Genomic DNA, 12,660 nt, shown 5'->3' with positions numbered 1-12,660 from the left:
AACACCAAAAATACCTTGCCAGTATACGAAAGTGGAAACATTTACTGTAATAAAGGAATTACAGACAAATCGCAACACCTGTAGCACCCATCCCTACATAAAAAAAAATACAAAAAAATGTATTCCTATATTTATCAATATGATCTACACAGAAAAGCTGATCAGCGAAGGCTCATTCCAATATAATGACTAGGAAAAAAAATAATAAAAATGCACAAAAACTACTATTATGCATTTATTAACCCATTTTCCAAGTGATGTGCTTTTACCAAATCAATCAAATGTACTGCCATTACACATAAGAAATGGGTGGACTTTCCTATTGTAATGCAATTTTCATTGCTATGAAGGCATGAAAAGCACATTAGAAACAGGTGTGAACAAACCCAAAAATGTTTTTGGTGTAGTAACCATATTTAGGACATGCACTGTGAGACTGTGCTCTCATATGTAAGTCACTCCAAAATCCCCTCCAACAATTGGTCAAACAATTTGGTGTTTTGCTATTTTCTTACCTGTACTTTACTGTGTACTCTAAGAAACAGGATAAAAGTAATGATTATCTTGAAGCGCTACTAAAACTAAGAATAGGTTCTTTTTAAAGTGGTTTCTAACCTTCTATCTCCAACTTAAACCATGTCGAGTAATCATTTCACATGAAACATCCAAGTTAAAGTGTGTTTTTCCTTCAACTGGATTGAAAAATGTCATGAAAGAGTGAAGACAGTCAAATGAGCCACACAACACCATGAACGCATCATCAATGTAGCGCAATCATCAAACAGCACGGCGCTGAAACAAGAATAAGGTAGGTCTTACTCACTGAACAAAAGAAAGAAGGAAAAAGTTGTAGGTTGAAAACAAGCCCTAACTCCTCTGCTCTGTCGCAGTGCAGAAAAGTTCCTGCCAAATTTGTTTAACCTATTGGCAACAGAGATTATGAGTTTTGTACCTTTCTTCCTCCACATAGCAAACAATATACAAATTATACAGCAAGTTTAATTAAATACAAAGACATTGGTGCCACAGAGCACTTTCAGATGAGGGAAACAATACAGAATGATGCAGTCTATGCCGACATTGATCGTCTGGGTAGAAAGAATACAACATATTGTTACAGTTTTAAAAATAATCATTTTGCCAATTGACACACACAGCTATGTTGACTGAACATATTCACAATGGGGCCATGTCTCAGCAGAGTAGTGAGTAAACTGATTAAAGCAATACAGTAACACTGCTTAGAACCCAGGTAAGAGTGGAAAAGTGGCCGTGGGAAGCTGTATTGTGTGTCACGTTAGCCCTGAAGTCTCAGTTGGGCAGTGGATGTTCTCTGCATAGAATTCTGTCACCTCGTTGACTTCCATTGTTGCCACAACCACAGATCCTGATGCTCATTCTCAAACCTAACAAATTTGTAGCAGTGTTACTACATGTTTGATGCAAGGTGCATCAGTATTACGTCACTGCAAGAGTGATCTTATACACAAAGTCTAATATGTACACCCTAAATATCAATCTAAACATACCGCACTATTATTACAAAGGCAGTCTGATATTTTATTTGGTGGAGAGCAGGAGGGTATTTTTTGTTATTACTTGTCCTTTAAAACTCTGGGGTTTCAATTAAATTCAGCACCCACTGCATCTCGTTAGACACGTCTCATTAAAAATAACTCTGTGGACTAATAAACCATTATTACACCTGCTGTCGATTTACATTCCTCAAGGAATCAAAACAGTACTACACATGCAGGGGCGTGCATAGTGCATACATACAATTAGACTACAGACAATCTTTCTCTCTAGTTCAGATCAAGGTTTGCAAATGACAATGTATTTAAAATGCACAATTCTCGATAAATCAAGTGTTTATTCACTTCTCCACTTACGATGTTTTTGAGTATAGCCATTAAAGAATGCTGCAATCAGAGTGACCTTCTGATGAGCAGGCAGTATTAGAATGATGTGGCCTAAAGTGATATACAGTGATCACAGTTTAAGGACCAATAGCTTCAATAAACATCTGGCAAAGATGTGCAGCAGTAGGCATTGTCTCACCCCTGCGAGGTTTAAATGTCTTGTACAATAATCAAGATATATATTAACAGTTTGAATGTGTTTTTGGCTGCAATTCAATAAGAAGTGCAATATACATCATTACCATTCTACATAACTTGGATTTTAAAAGCTACTTTGAAAGTGCAACTTAGTTGAATCTAAATAAACAAGGGCTTTTAAAAATAAACACCAGTTTGTTTGTTTTTTCTTTAAACTAGTAAGATTATGTAAATGATTAAGTTTCACTTATTTGTGTTCACTTGCCTCCCCCTACCAAATAATATTAGGCTTACATTTGACATATAGCATCATTGGCATTTCTTTAAGCCAGTGGGTAACCAGACATGGTTGGGGGTTTATTTTTTTTTTACTAAAGGCATGTTCTCCAATATTGGTAACAAAGGGAAAGTACAGTATCGTATGAATTTATTTGGCCGCACACAGTATAAACAGGGAGTTCCAGCGTTGCAACAACAAATATAACTTGGCAACAAATCAAACAAGAAAGCATTAGGATTTAGATCCCGGACCTTTAGAGCTTGCAATATTTGTACTTAATGATTTGACCAATTTATCTGTATTACTCAAACACACACATATCTCAAATCTGTTTGTCCCTTAGTAAATGGAAGTATTTTAGTAGTTAGCATGGTCAAGGGAGACTTTTTACTGTCAGTTTAGTTAAGACAAACTTCATATATGGTTAAATTTGTGTATAGGTACAATGGGGCAGGGACTGATGTGAATGAGTTCTCTGTACAGCACTGCGGAACCTGTGGAGCTATATAAATAAATGGTGATGATAGCTTATTAGAAATTGGTACCACCTGCACCATTTTAGATTATAATATTGTTGACATATATACAAACATATATATTATAACCTGTTAAAAATGCATCTGGTTGAAAAGTTAAGATCATATATGAAATATTGACCTAATAACACATTAGGTCTAGTAGCAGTTTAGTGCCAGGAGTTATGCAAATCAAAAGCAATACAGAGCATCTATTGGCCGTTAGGGTCGAGGTATGCAAAGCAGGATAGGAGGAGTAAGGAAAAGTTTAGTGTCCATGTAACACAAAGCAGGACTGGTTGTAAAAAGTGCTGTAAGGGTGGTTATTGTGTCAGACTGTAGACAGCTGTGTGCTGCGCTAGCTGGGGTACAACTACAGCCCTATACTCTGTCTTACTTCAGCCTGTCACACAGCTGTGCTGGAGACCGGTTAGAGCTCAGTCACTACATGGAGAGATCCCTGCTAGCAGGAAACCCCGTACACTCCCGCGCCTGGCTGCCCCTTGTTTCCGCTCCCAGAATGCATTGCAAGGCGGGCTTTTCCTGAACCGACCCCAGCTACATTTGCAGCCCACTAGACCGGACCATATTAAAAAAAAAAATGTCCGTTACTCCCCAAAGCGCCAGGCAATCTTACCGAACCACTGTGTCCGTTATAAGCTCTTCCACCCGTTACTCGCTCTCCCACTTCCGCCCTTCTCTGCTGCCACGGCCTCTTCTTTTTTTTTTCTATGAATACGTCACTGATACTTTTGCTAAACCCTTCTCTTCATTGGGGCTAAGCTTTCTGAACTCCTTTCTTGATAGGCCAGAGCGGCCGTCGTTCAAAACAATAGGACACGTGTCATTGGTAGAAGCTGAAGTCGCTCAACGGGTGATCTTTTGAGGCCCGCCCACTAGGCAGGGTGGTGTGTTCGTTATTTTAAACCCCTCTTCTCGCGATATGACATTTTACTTGTTTAACTGTCGGCTGCAGAAGGGTCTTAACGGTTTAGGTGTTTCGCATAATATTCTAGGTTTACACATTTTGAAAAATAAGTTTAAATTAGTGAATTACTATCCTAATAGAACATATCAGTGTAGTTTGTTCTGTAACAGTTGCCATTTAGCATTTTGTCTGGTCTTTATAGCACATGTATGTCCTATGTCTGCCTGCAGAGCCATTGGTGTTTGTAGTATGATGTCTTTATCTTGGTGTTGTCACCAGAACGCTAAGGATTTCTAGAGGTGATGATTTCCAAATGTTAGAATGTTGAAGCAGTGTGATTCACTTAACAAATGCTACTAGTCCTCTTCCATTCCCCTCCATTCTCCCTTATACTGTTGCATAAACCCATTTACTGCGTGTTGCTCGCTCTTTGGAGCATATTGAATTCCGATTCGCGGCTGTGCATATAAAGCGTCATTACGGTAGCGCAATATCGCAGATTTCAGGAATCCACAATGTTGCGGTACCGGGACCCGTGTGGCCGTGAATCGTAATTGAATATGCCCCTATATGTTATCCTGCATTGCAGAGGAGCGTACCTACCTGGTGTCAGGACAAGGTCCTGCCTGTGTGGTACAGTGTGACTGAGTAAAAAAAATCTCTCCCCTTCCCCTGTATTTCATTTACCACAATCTTCTGTATAAAGCTGGGTACACACTACAGGTTTTTCACCCGATTATTGTGTCAGTTACACGATAAACGCCTGTTAGGTCTGAGTGTGTACTCATGTACCAAAGCTTATCATATTGTTAATTTGATTTTATAACAGTACTAAAAATCTCCATAAATGATGGTATGCGCTCACAACCAGCAGTGTAGGCAGATCTCCATAGAGTTTACAGAATCACAATCTTTTCAACAAATGGTTATGACAGATTAAGAGCACAGATCTGAAGGTAAATCGTGTAACTGTACTGATGGATCGGCATGCTGATTGGGTTTCTCAGTCATTTGTAAAATCGTTAAAGAGCGGGGGATATTTTCTGTAGTGTACCTAGCTTAATTAATGTTCTCACTGACCACAGTTCATTTTTCACCCTTCTTCTCCCTGGTAATTCAGGGTCCACTCACTCGCACTACCACCCACCTCTGGTTCATCCCCATTCCATATAAAGGAGACGTAAAGCAGGCCAGGGCGGTCTGGGAAACTGTAAACTAACACTTAGGGGCATATTCAATGGATCGCAGCTACGCGTGGCCGCCTCCTTCCCGATACCACTGCACAGCAGATTTCTCTTCGCACCCCATAGGGTTTCAAAGAGAAATCTGTGATGTGGCGGTACCGTAATTGTACTTTATGTGCATGGCCTCGTGATACCGGAAGCTAATTGAAAATGCCCCTTAAATGTGCATCTGCCCTTTATATCACATTTGACATACAGCATCACTGACGTTTTCTTATGGGCAGTTGGTAATGTCACGATACAACGTAGAAATACAGCTAAAGAGCCATGAATAGGTGAAGAAACAAACGATGTTTATTGCTGGCAAATATAAACAGGTGATGAAATCATAAGTTTTCAGAAATACCAGATATTCAGCAGTTGCAAGTAAATGCAGGCCCGGCGCTCCCATTAGACAACCTTAGGCAGTTGCCTAGGGCGCCGGGACCTGCAGGGCGCCGCTGACTAGATTTTCTAATCTAGTCAGCGGCTCAGGAAAGGGTTGCGCCGCCGCTGTTTTTCAGTGTCCGCGGCGCATCAGTGAAGTATCACACTGTCAATGACGGACAGTGTGAATAAAATTTTCTCCCAACGCCCCCCTCCCCTTCCAGCATGCATCACTCCGCTTCTGTGAGAAGAAGGCGCGGATCAGCTAGAGAAAAGAAAGAAAAGGTAAGTAAAAAAAAATTTAGTGTGTTTTCTCGGGGGGTTTGGGCGGCAAAATTTTGCCTAGGGCGCCATGAACCCTAGCACCGGCGTTGGGTAAATGGAAGGTGAGGGAAGATTCCAGGCAGCATATACAGGGAAATGCACAGGTAAGTCCCAGATCAGCAGAATGAATGATGAGATCCTAATGCAGTAGAATCACAGGGTGTAACCACAGGATATGACATCACAGGATGGGACAACAATAACCAGCAATGTGTGCTGGGAGTGACAGGTATATAAAGGAAAAACCACATCCAGGTGCATGGGATAATTGGTGAACATGAAGGTTAACCCCTAATGCACACAATAAGGCACAATAGCAGCACCTCTGGTGAATGGAGGTACTGCCAATACAAATACAATAATAAGGACAAAAAGGCAGGAGCTGCCATGCAAAGCAGCATGTAATGCATAAGCTGTAGGCAGATCGTGACAGTACCCCCTCCTTTAAGGGTGGATTCCAGACGCCCAATTACCAAAAATGTCTGAATTCATCGGAATCATAGGCCAGAATTGGGAGCCTGGCGTAAAAGTCCTCGTCCATGTGTGGACGGGCAAAGGAGACTATACCAGCTGCCAGTTCAAGCTCCGTAGACCTTGCCCTCTTCTTTCGCTTTTTCTTCTTGCGAGAATTCCCTGGAACAGCAGTTTGAACCAATTGGGTGGAGCACAAAGGAATCTCTAGGCCAGGTGAGATGGGTGGAACTGCTGACAATACGGAGGCCCCGTAAGATGGCATAGCGGGAGGTGTTGGTGAAAACTTGTTGATCACTGCCTCGACAAATAGTGGTAAGTCAGATAGGGTGGGGTGATTAGTCTCAATCAAAGGGTTCGCCCATTCCATAGCCTCTCCTCTAAAGTTTGTTAACAAAAACAAAACTTGCCTCTTTGGGTCACTGACAAGGCTAGGTACTGAGGGGAAATAAGCACAAAACCTCAGTAGAGCACTGGGCGGCAGACTTGGGAGCAGGCCCAGACTGGGCAGAAGGCTGGGCAGCGGGCCCGGACTGGGCAGAAGGCTGGGCAGCGGGCCCGGACTGGGCGGCAGGCTTGGCAGGGACAGCACTTTGAGAAGCCTGAGGGCAGACAGCGCTTTGAGAAGCCTGAGGGAAGACAGCGCTTTGAGAAGCCTGAGGGCAGACAGCGCTTTGAGAAGCCTGAGGGCAGACAGCACCAAGTGGTAACTCGGGCTGAACCGCAGGGACTGGCAACTCGGGCTGGACCGCATGGACTGGCAACTCGGGCTGGACCGCATGGACTGGCAACTTGGGCTGGACCGCATGGACTGGCAACTATTCTGGAGCAGACTGTAAGGGCAGCGCCCCCTCTGGAGAAGTCTTTAAGGGCAGCGCCCACTCTGGAGGGGCAGCGCCCCCTCTGGAAGAGTCTTTAAGGGCAGCGCCCCCTCTGGAGAAGTCTTTAAGGGCAGCGCCCACTCTGGAGAAGTCTTTAAGGGCAGCGCCCCCTCTGAAGCAGACTTTAGCTCAGGAACAGAGACAGCGGCTGAAGACTCGGAACCGGAGACAGCGGCTGGAGACTCGGAACCGGAGACAGCGGCTGGAGACTCGGAACCGGAGACAGCGGCTGGAGACTCGGAACCGGAGACAGCGGCAGCAGGCTCGGGACCGGAGACAGCGGCAGCAGGCTCGGGACCGGAGACAGCGGCAGCAGGCTCGGGACCGGACACAGCGGCAGCAGGCTCGGGACCGGACACAGCGGCAGCAGGCTCGGGACCGGACACAGCGGCAGCAGGCTCGGGACCGGACACAGCGGCAGCAGGCTCGGGACCGGACACAGCGGCAGCAGGCTCGGGACCGGACACAGCGGCAGCAGGCTCCAAGCTGGAGGCAGATGATGTGACCTCAGAGCTGGAGGCAGATGATGTGACCTCAGAGCTGGAGGCAGATGATGTGACCTCAGAGCTGGAGGCAGATGATGTGACCTCAGAGCTGGAGGCAGAGGCTGACACCTCGGCACAGGAGACAGAGGCTGGCACCTCGGCACAGGAGACAGAGGCTGGCACCTCGGCACAGGAGACAGAGGCTGGCACCTCGGCACAGGAGACAGAGGCTGGCACCTCGGCACAGGAGACAGAGGCTGGCACCTCGGCACAGGTGGCTGGTGCTGGCGCCTCGGCACAGGAGACAGAGGCTGGCGCCTCGGCATAGGAGACAGAGGCTGGCACCTCGGCACAGGAGACAGAGACTGGCACCTCGGCACAGGAGACAGACTGGCACCTCGGCACAGGAGACAGAGGCTGGCACCTCGGCACAGGAGACAGAGGCTGGCACCTCGGCACAGGCGGCTGGTGCTGGCGCCTCAGGACAGGCGGCTAGAGCTGGCGCCTCAGGACAGGCGGCTGGAGCTGGCAGATTGGGTCTCTTCCCAGAGAACAGAAATGGTGGAGCATAAACAATTTTGGAATGCAGAGAGGAAATAACAGGAGATGGTTCAGTAAGCTGACGTGGTCTACGGACAGGACAGTCCTGCAAGATTTGTGCATTGCTGGCACAGTAGAGACACAACTTGTATGTTATCCTGCGCCGCCGTTCCTCTTCGGTCAAATGGGGGCGTGGACCACCTGTGTACTGGGAATTTGTTACCCCATAGTTCATAGAAAACAGCAAATTTGTAGAAGTACTTTTAAGAGGTGCTGTTTGCACAGGTTCATCAGCAGAGAAGGTGGATTAAGACAGCTCAGCAGCTTCTGAATTAAGAGAGACAGAATCTGACAGTCTCCTGAGTGGGTCCACAAGTAAAAAGGAAAATCTAGCAAGCTGAAAACGTAGCAATATAATGTCCATCTGTAAAGTTTGTAGCAGTGGCAATTCCATGATTGGTGAAACAGACATGTTGCAAAAAACAAATGAAAACTTGATTGCAGAAAAAAGGTCCCAGAATAAAACAAAACTTTCACCTGACTCCAAAGCTGTCTTGTGGGCTGGTTATACTGTCACGATACAACGTAGAAATACAGCTAAAGAGCCATGAATAGGTGAAGAAACAAACAATGTTTATTGCTGGCAAATATAAACAGGTGATGAAATCATAAGTTTGCAGAAATACCAGATATTCAGCAGTTGCAGGTAAATGGAAGGTGAGGGAAGATTCCAGGCAGCATATACAGGGAAATGCACAGGTAAGTCCCAGGTTCACATATGAAACAGATCAGCAGAATGAATGATGAGATCCTAATGCAGTAGAATCACAGGAACAATGCAGGAGGAAGAATCACGGTGTAACCACAGGATATGACATCACAGGATGGGACAACAATAACCAGCAATGTGTGCTGGGAGTGACAGGTATATAAAGGAAAAACCACACCCAGGTGCATGGGATAATTGGTGAACATGAAGGTTAACCCCTAATGCACACAATAAGGCACAATAGCAGCACCTCTGGTGAATGGAGGTACTACCAATACAAATACAATAATAAGGACAAAAAGGCAGGAGCTCCCATGCAAAGCAGCATGTAATGCATAAGCTGTAGGCAGATCGTGACAGGTAATCAGCCTAGGTTGTTTTTGTATTGTTTTTATTGGGCGTATCGTTCGCAAAATCAGTTTACGCATGTCCAGAACCAGAAGATACAGCCGTGAACGCTGTCTTGCTCCGAGCACAAAGAGCACTTACGACAGCATTCAACTTCGGGTGGGAAAGGGGCGGACACCCATAAGAAATACTCAAAGAAGGTGTTTACCTGCACATATGAGCGATCCATACTCTGGCGCGCGCAGAAATTCACACATCTTTAGACGCAAGGCCTGCACCTCCTCTGGGTCTAGTCTAAGTCCTTGCTAAAAGCTCTAAACAAACACAGCTTGATAACAGCTTCAAGTGATGCAAGTTTGAACCATCCTCCAGCAGTTACCCATCTCATTATATACCATTATATGTAACCTGTGGAGAAAAATTACTATTGTGGGTGTCTTTTGGGGAGCTTATTGAGTACTTGAGATTGTGCGTTTGTGAGATCACCAGAGTTCTTTTTTGGTTTTTGAGGTATGTTTTTATATCTGTCATGCACTGCATACTAATGTGAATGGTATTTGTGGCAAATTGTGTGTTCATACATTATTATTATTATTATTATTAATTTTTATTTATAAGGCGCCACAAGGCGTCCGCAGCGCCGTACAAAGACAAACGAATTACAATACAATGGGAGACAGCACAGTACAGTAAACAGTAAGCACAGCAACTCGGTAAGCTCAATGCACAGCTAGAGAGGGTGGGGAAGGGGGAGGGAGGATCCGCAAACGACGGGGCCCAAGAAGGAGGGCGCGGAAGACAAGGAGACCCCCAGGGGGGAGGAGGGAGCGAGAGTGGACGTGGGGTGGAGGACCCTCGAGGAGGAGGGCTAAGTAGCTGGAGAGCAGAGTTAGAAGTGGTGGAAACAGGAGGAGAGATGGCCCTGCTCAGAGGAGCATACAATCTAAGGGGAGGGGTGGACAGAGAGACGTAGGGGGACGGAGGCAGAAGATAAGGTAGGAAGTTAAGTGGGAGAAAGAAAGGCTTTAAGAAAAAGGTGGGTTTTTAGGGCCCGTTTGAAACTGGACAGATTAGGGGAAGTTCTGATGGAGGGAGGGAGCTTGTTCCATTTGTGCTATAACAATGTTCCACATTACCAATGCTTACCAATTACGCGGATCGTAATTGAATATGCCCCTAATAGTCTATTAGAGTCTTTTAAACGGCTACGGAATTTGCTGACGCTATATAAATAAATGTTGATGATTAGATAAAAAACAGACACTTGGGGTAAATGTATTAACGTCCGGGTTCTTCAACACCCGCGAATTCGGTGTCTTCAGCGTTTAAATTTAAAGCGGCGCTGCCTTGTAAAGGGAAACTTCCCTTTACAAGGCAGCGCCGCTTTAAATTTAAACGCTGAAGACGCCGAACTCGCGGGTGTTGAAGAACCCGGACGTTAATACATTTACCCCTTGGTTTGTTGCATTTTCAAACTAGTGTATTAAGCAATCAGAACAAACCACACGTGATGGCAAAGCATTTTTAAAATAAAAATGATTCCTTTTTCAGGCCCGCTTTGCCCTTGGCTGTATTTTTATACATTTTTGGGCCTAGCTTCTGGTTACCCATGTTGTGGAAGGCATTAGTGTAGAAGAAGCAAAGGTCATTAGGGCAGAAGAGAGTGACGGAGGGTGTACAGAATGGGCTGGGTGGTAGGCTGAGTGGGCTTGGGAGATAGATGTGGCTGGGGGTTAGGCAGAGTGGGCTGGGCAGCATTTGAAAAGTGGGGACTATAACAAGGGGAAAATGGTGCTGATTTATGTGGCAGAGGGTCTTGTGGGGGAAAGTTAGGTTGATGGACAGTAGTGAGGAATTGTGGCACTGGATAAGGAGATAAAACTGATGACATTTGGACAGGAATGGTTGAATGGACATATTTGGAAACTAGGAGCTTGAGTTGGGAAAGGATATTTTTTATGTTGTGGAAAGTGTGATACTGTGTCGTGAGGGAGGTGTCAAACTTACATATAGGTGAGGGTAGTGCTTATCTCCTGGGTAGTTTGCTGAAGTTGGATTGGTGCAGATTGTGATGAAAATCTAGAAGTGCCTTCTGCCAAATGACCCCTGCTTCCTCTTGCAACTGCGGCTCTTCCACATCACAGGCCTCCTACACCAGGTCCTCATCACAAACATCTGGATCATCATCCTCACCTGTCAATAGATCAAAAACACAACTGTAAGTTTATCTGAGAACATACAACTATTTGCATTAACTTCATCAATGTGACCAAAAAGATATGTTTGATTTTGAACATAATCATTTATCTTAAACAACATTGTCTGATTGTATACTAGGATGACTATGTTGCAGGATCAGTGTCAAGGATTGTTTTTGGGTATTCCAATTGCCAATAGCTAAGTCTAAAAAGACATAGAAATTGCAAATAAGCACATTAATGTTGTGTGGCCTCAGTGTAGTTATCAAAACTAAAGACATGTTATTGTCTGAAGCAATGTATTATTTTTTAAAAAATTTACCTATGGGGGACAACGGTTCTATTAAGGGTGGGTTGCATCCTGTGTCTATGCGCCCCGGCCCTTGCACAATCTTCTCGTCAATGCTGTAAGTGGTGTTAAGATGTGCTTAATTGTCTATGTGTGAATGAGGATATTTCACAATGCAACCTAACATTATCTTGTCATCTCTATGTAAGTGTGAAACATACAACCTTTGAAAACAGCTAATGTGCAATTTATTCCAACAGATGGCCTGACCGTGCTCCGCCACATAGATCTCTGGCACAGACTAAATATGGCGAGAGCGGAGGCCGATCAGGAGCAGGAGGCCATTGAGTCTGAGGGAGGCTGAGGAGTCCATTGAGTCTGAGAAGGGCCAGAAGGAGGAGGCTTTTGAAGAATGTAAATATCTTCATGTAATAATGTTGAATATTTTTGGGGATTGGGCGGACATCATTAAAGTGTAGTCATCAAAAAGCCTTGATTTCACACATGTCATTTACATAGACCTAGGCAATGTTTGCCATTCCACAGGTGTCTGACATGATGGGCCAAATAAGTGTTTGTTGTCAATCAACTCCCGCTGACCTCCCCATCCCCTCCTGGCCACCCCACAGATATATCTGCATGTGCTCGAAAAAGCATTAGTCCTCTGGCTGCTACTGTGAACCTTTTCATAGAGTTTCAGGTTATTTAACACTTCAGACGTCTGCTGAGCCCAGCAAATGGGTTTACAAAGTACACCCATAGAAGTAATATATGTTCTCAAAATGACATAAGCTTGCCAATCTAATTTTTTTCCCTTCTCTTTTTTACAGCTCAAGAAGACAGCCATATTGGCCGCCCCCCTGACCTGGATTCCCACCCCCTTGACCTGGATTCCCATACCCATCATCCAGTTGACAATCCCCCATCCATGCCTCATATTTAAAAAAAATAAATCTAAAAAT

The 12,660-nt window shown here is 44.7% G+C and overlaps 1 protein-coding gene across 6 annotated transcripts in view; it reads right to left on the bottom strand.

Moving 5' to 3' along the window:
- The window catches only part of KMT5C (lysine methyltransferase 5C), a 37,804-nt gene extending 34,159 nt beyond the window's left edge, over window positions 1-3,645 (bottom strand). The window contains exons 1-2 of one of the 6 annotated variants that reach the window (XM_075190934.1): window positions 3,493-3,645; window positions 616-792 (exon numbers count right to left, since the gene is read on the bottom strand). The gene's annotated coding sequence lies outside the window, so the exon portion shown is untranslated. Of the gene's footprint in view, window positions 1-615; window positions 803-3,252; window positions 3,384-3,492 lie in introns of those variants that run through there. The other 5 variants (XM_075190933.1, XM_075190932.1, XM_075190937.1 and 2 more) reach the window with 5 other exon arrangements.
- Window positions 3,646-12,660: the final 9,015 nt, after the last annotated feature.

The sequence above is a fragment of the Mixophyes fleayi genome, chromosome 11 (genome assembly GCF_038048845.1).
Source record: "Mixophyes fleayi isolate aMixFle1 chromosome 11, aMixFle1.hap1, whole genome shotgun sequence".
NCBI lineage: Eukaryota > Metazoa > Chordata > Amphibia > Anura > Limnodynastidae > Mixophyes > Mixophyes fleayi.
This window is presented reverse-complemented; position numbering and strand designations above follow the sequence as displayed.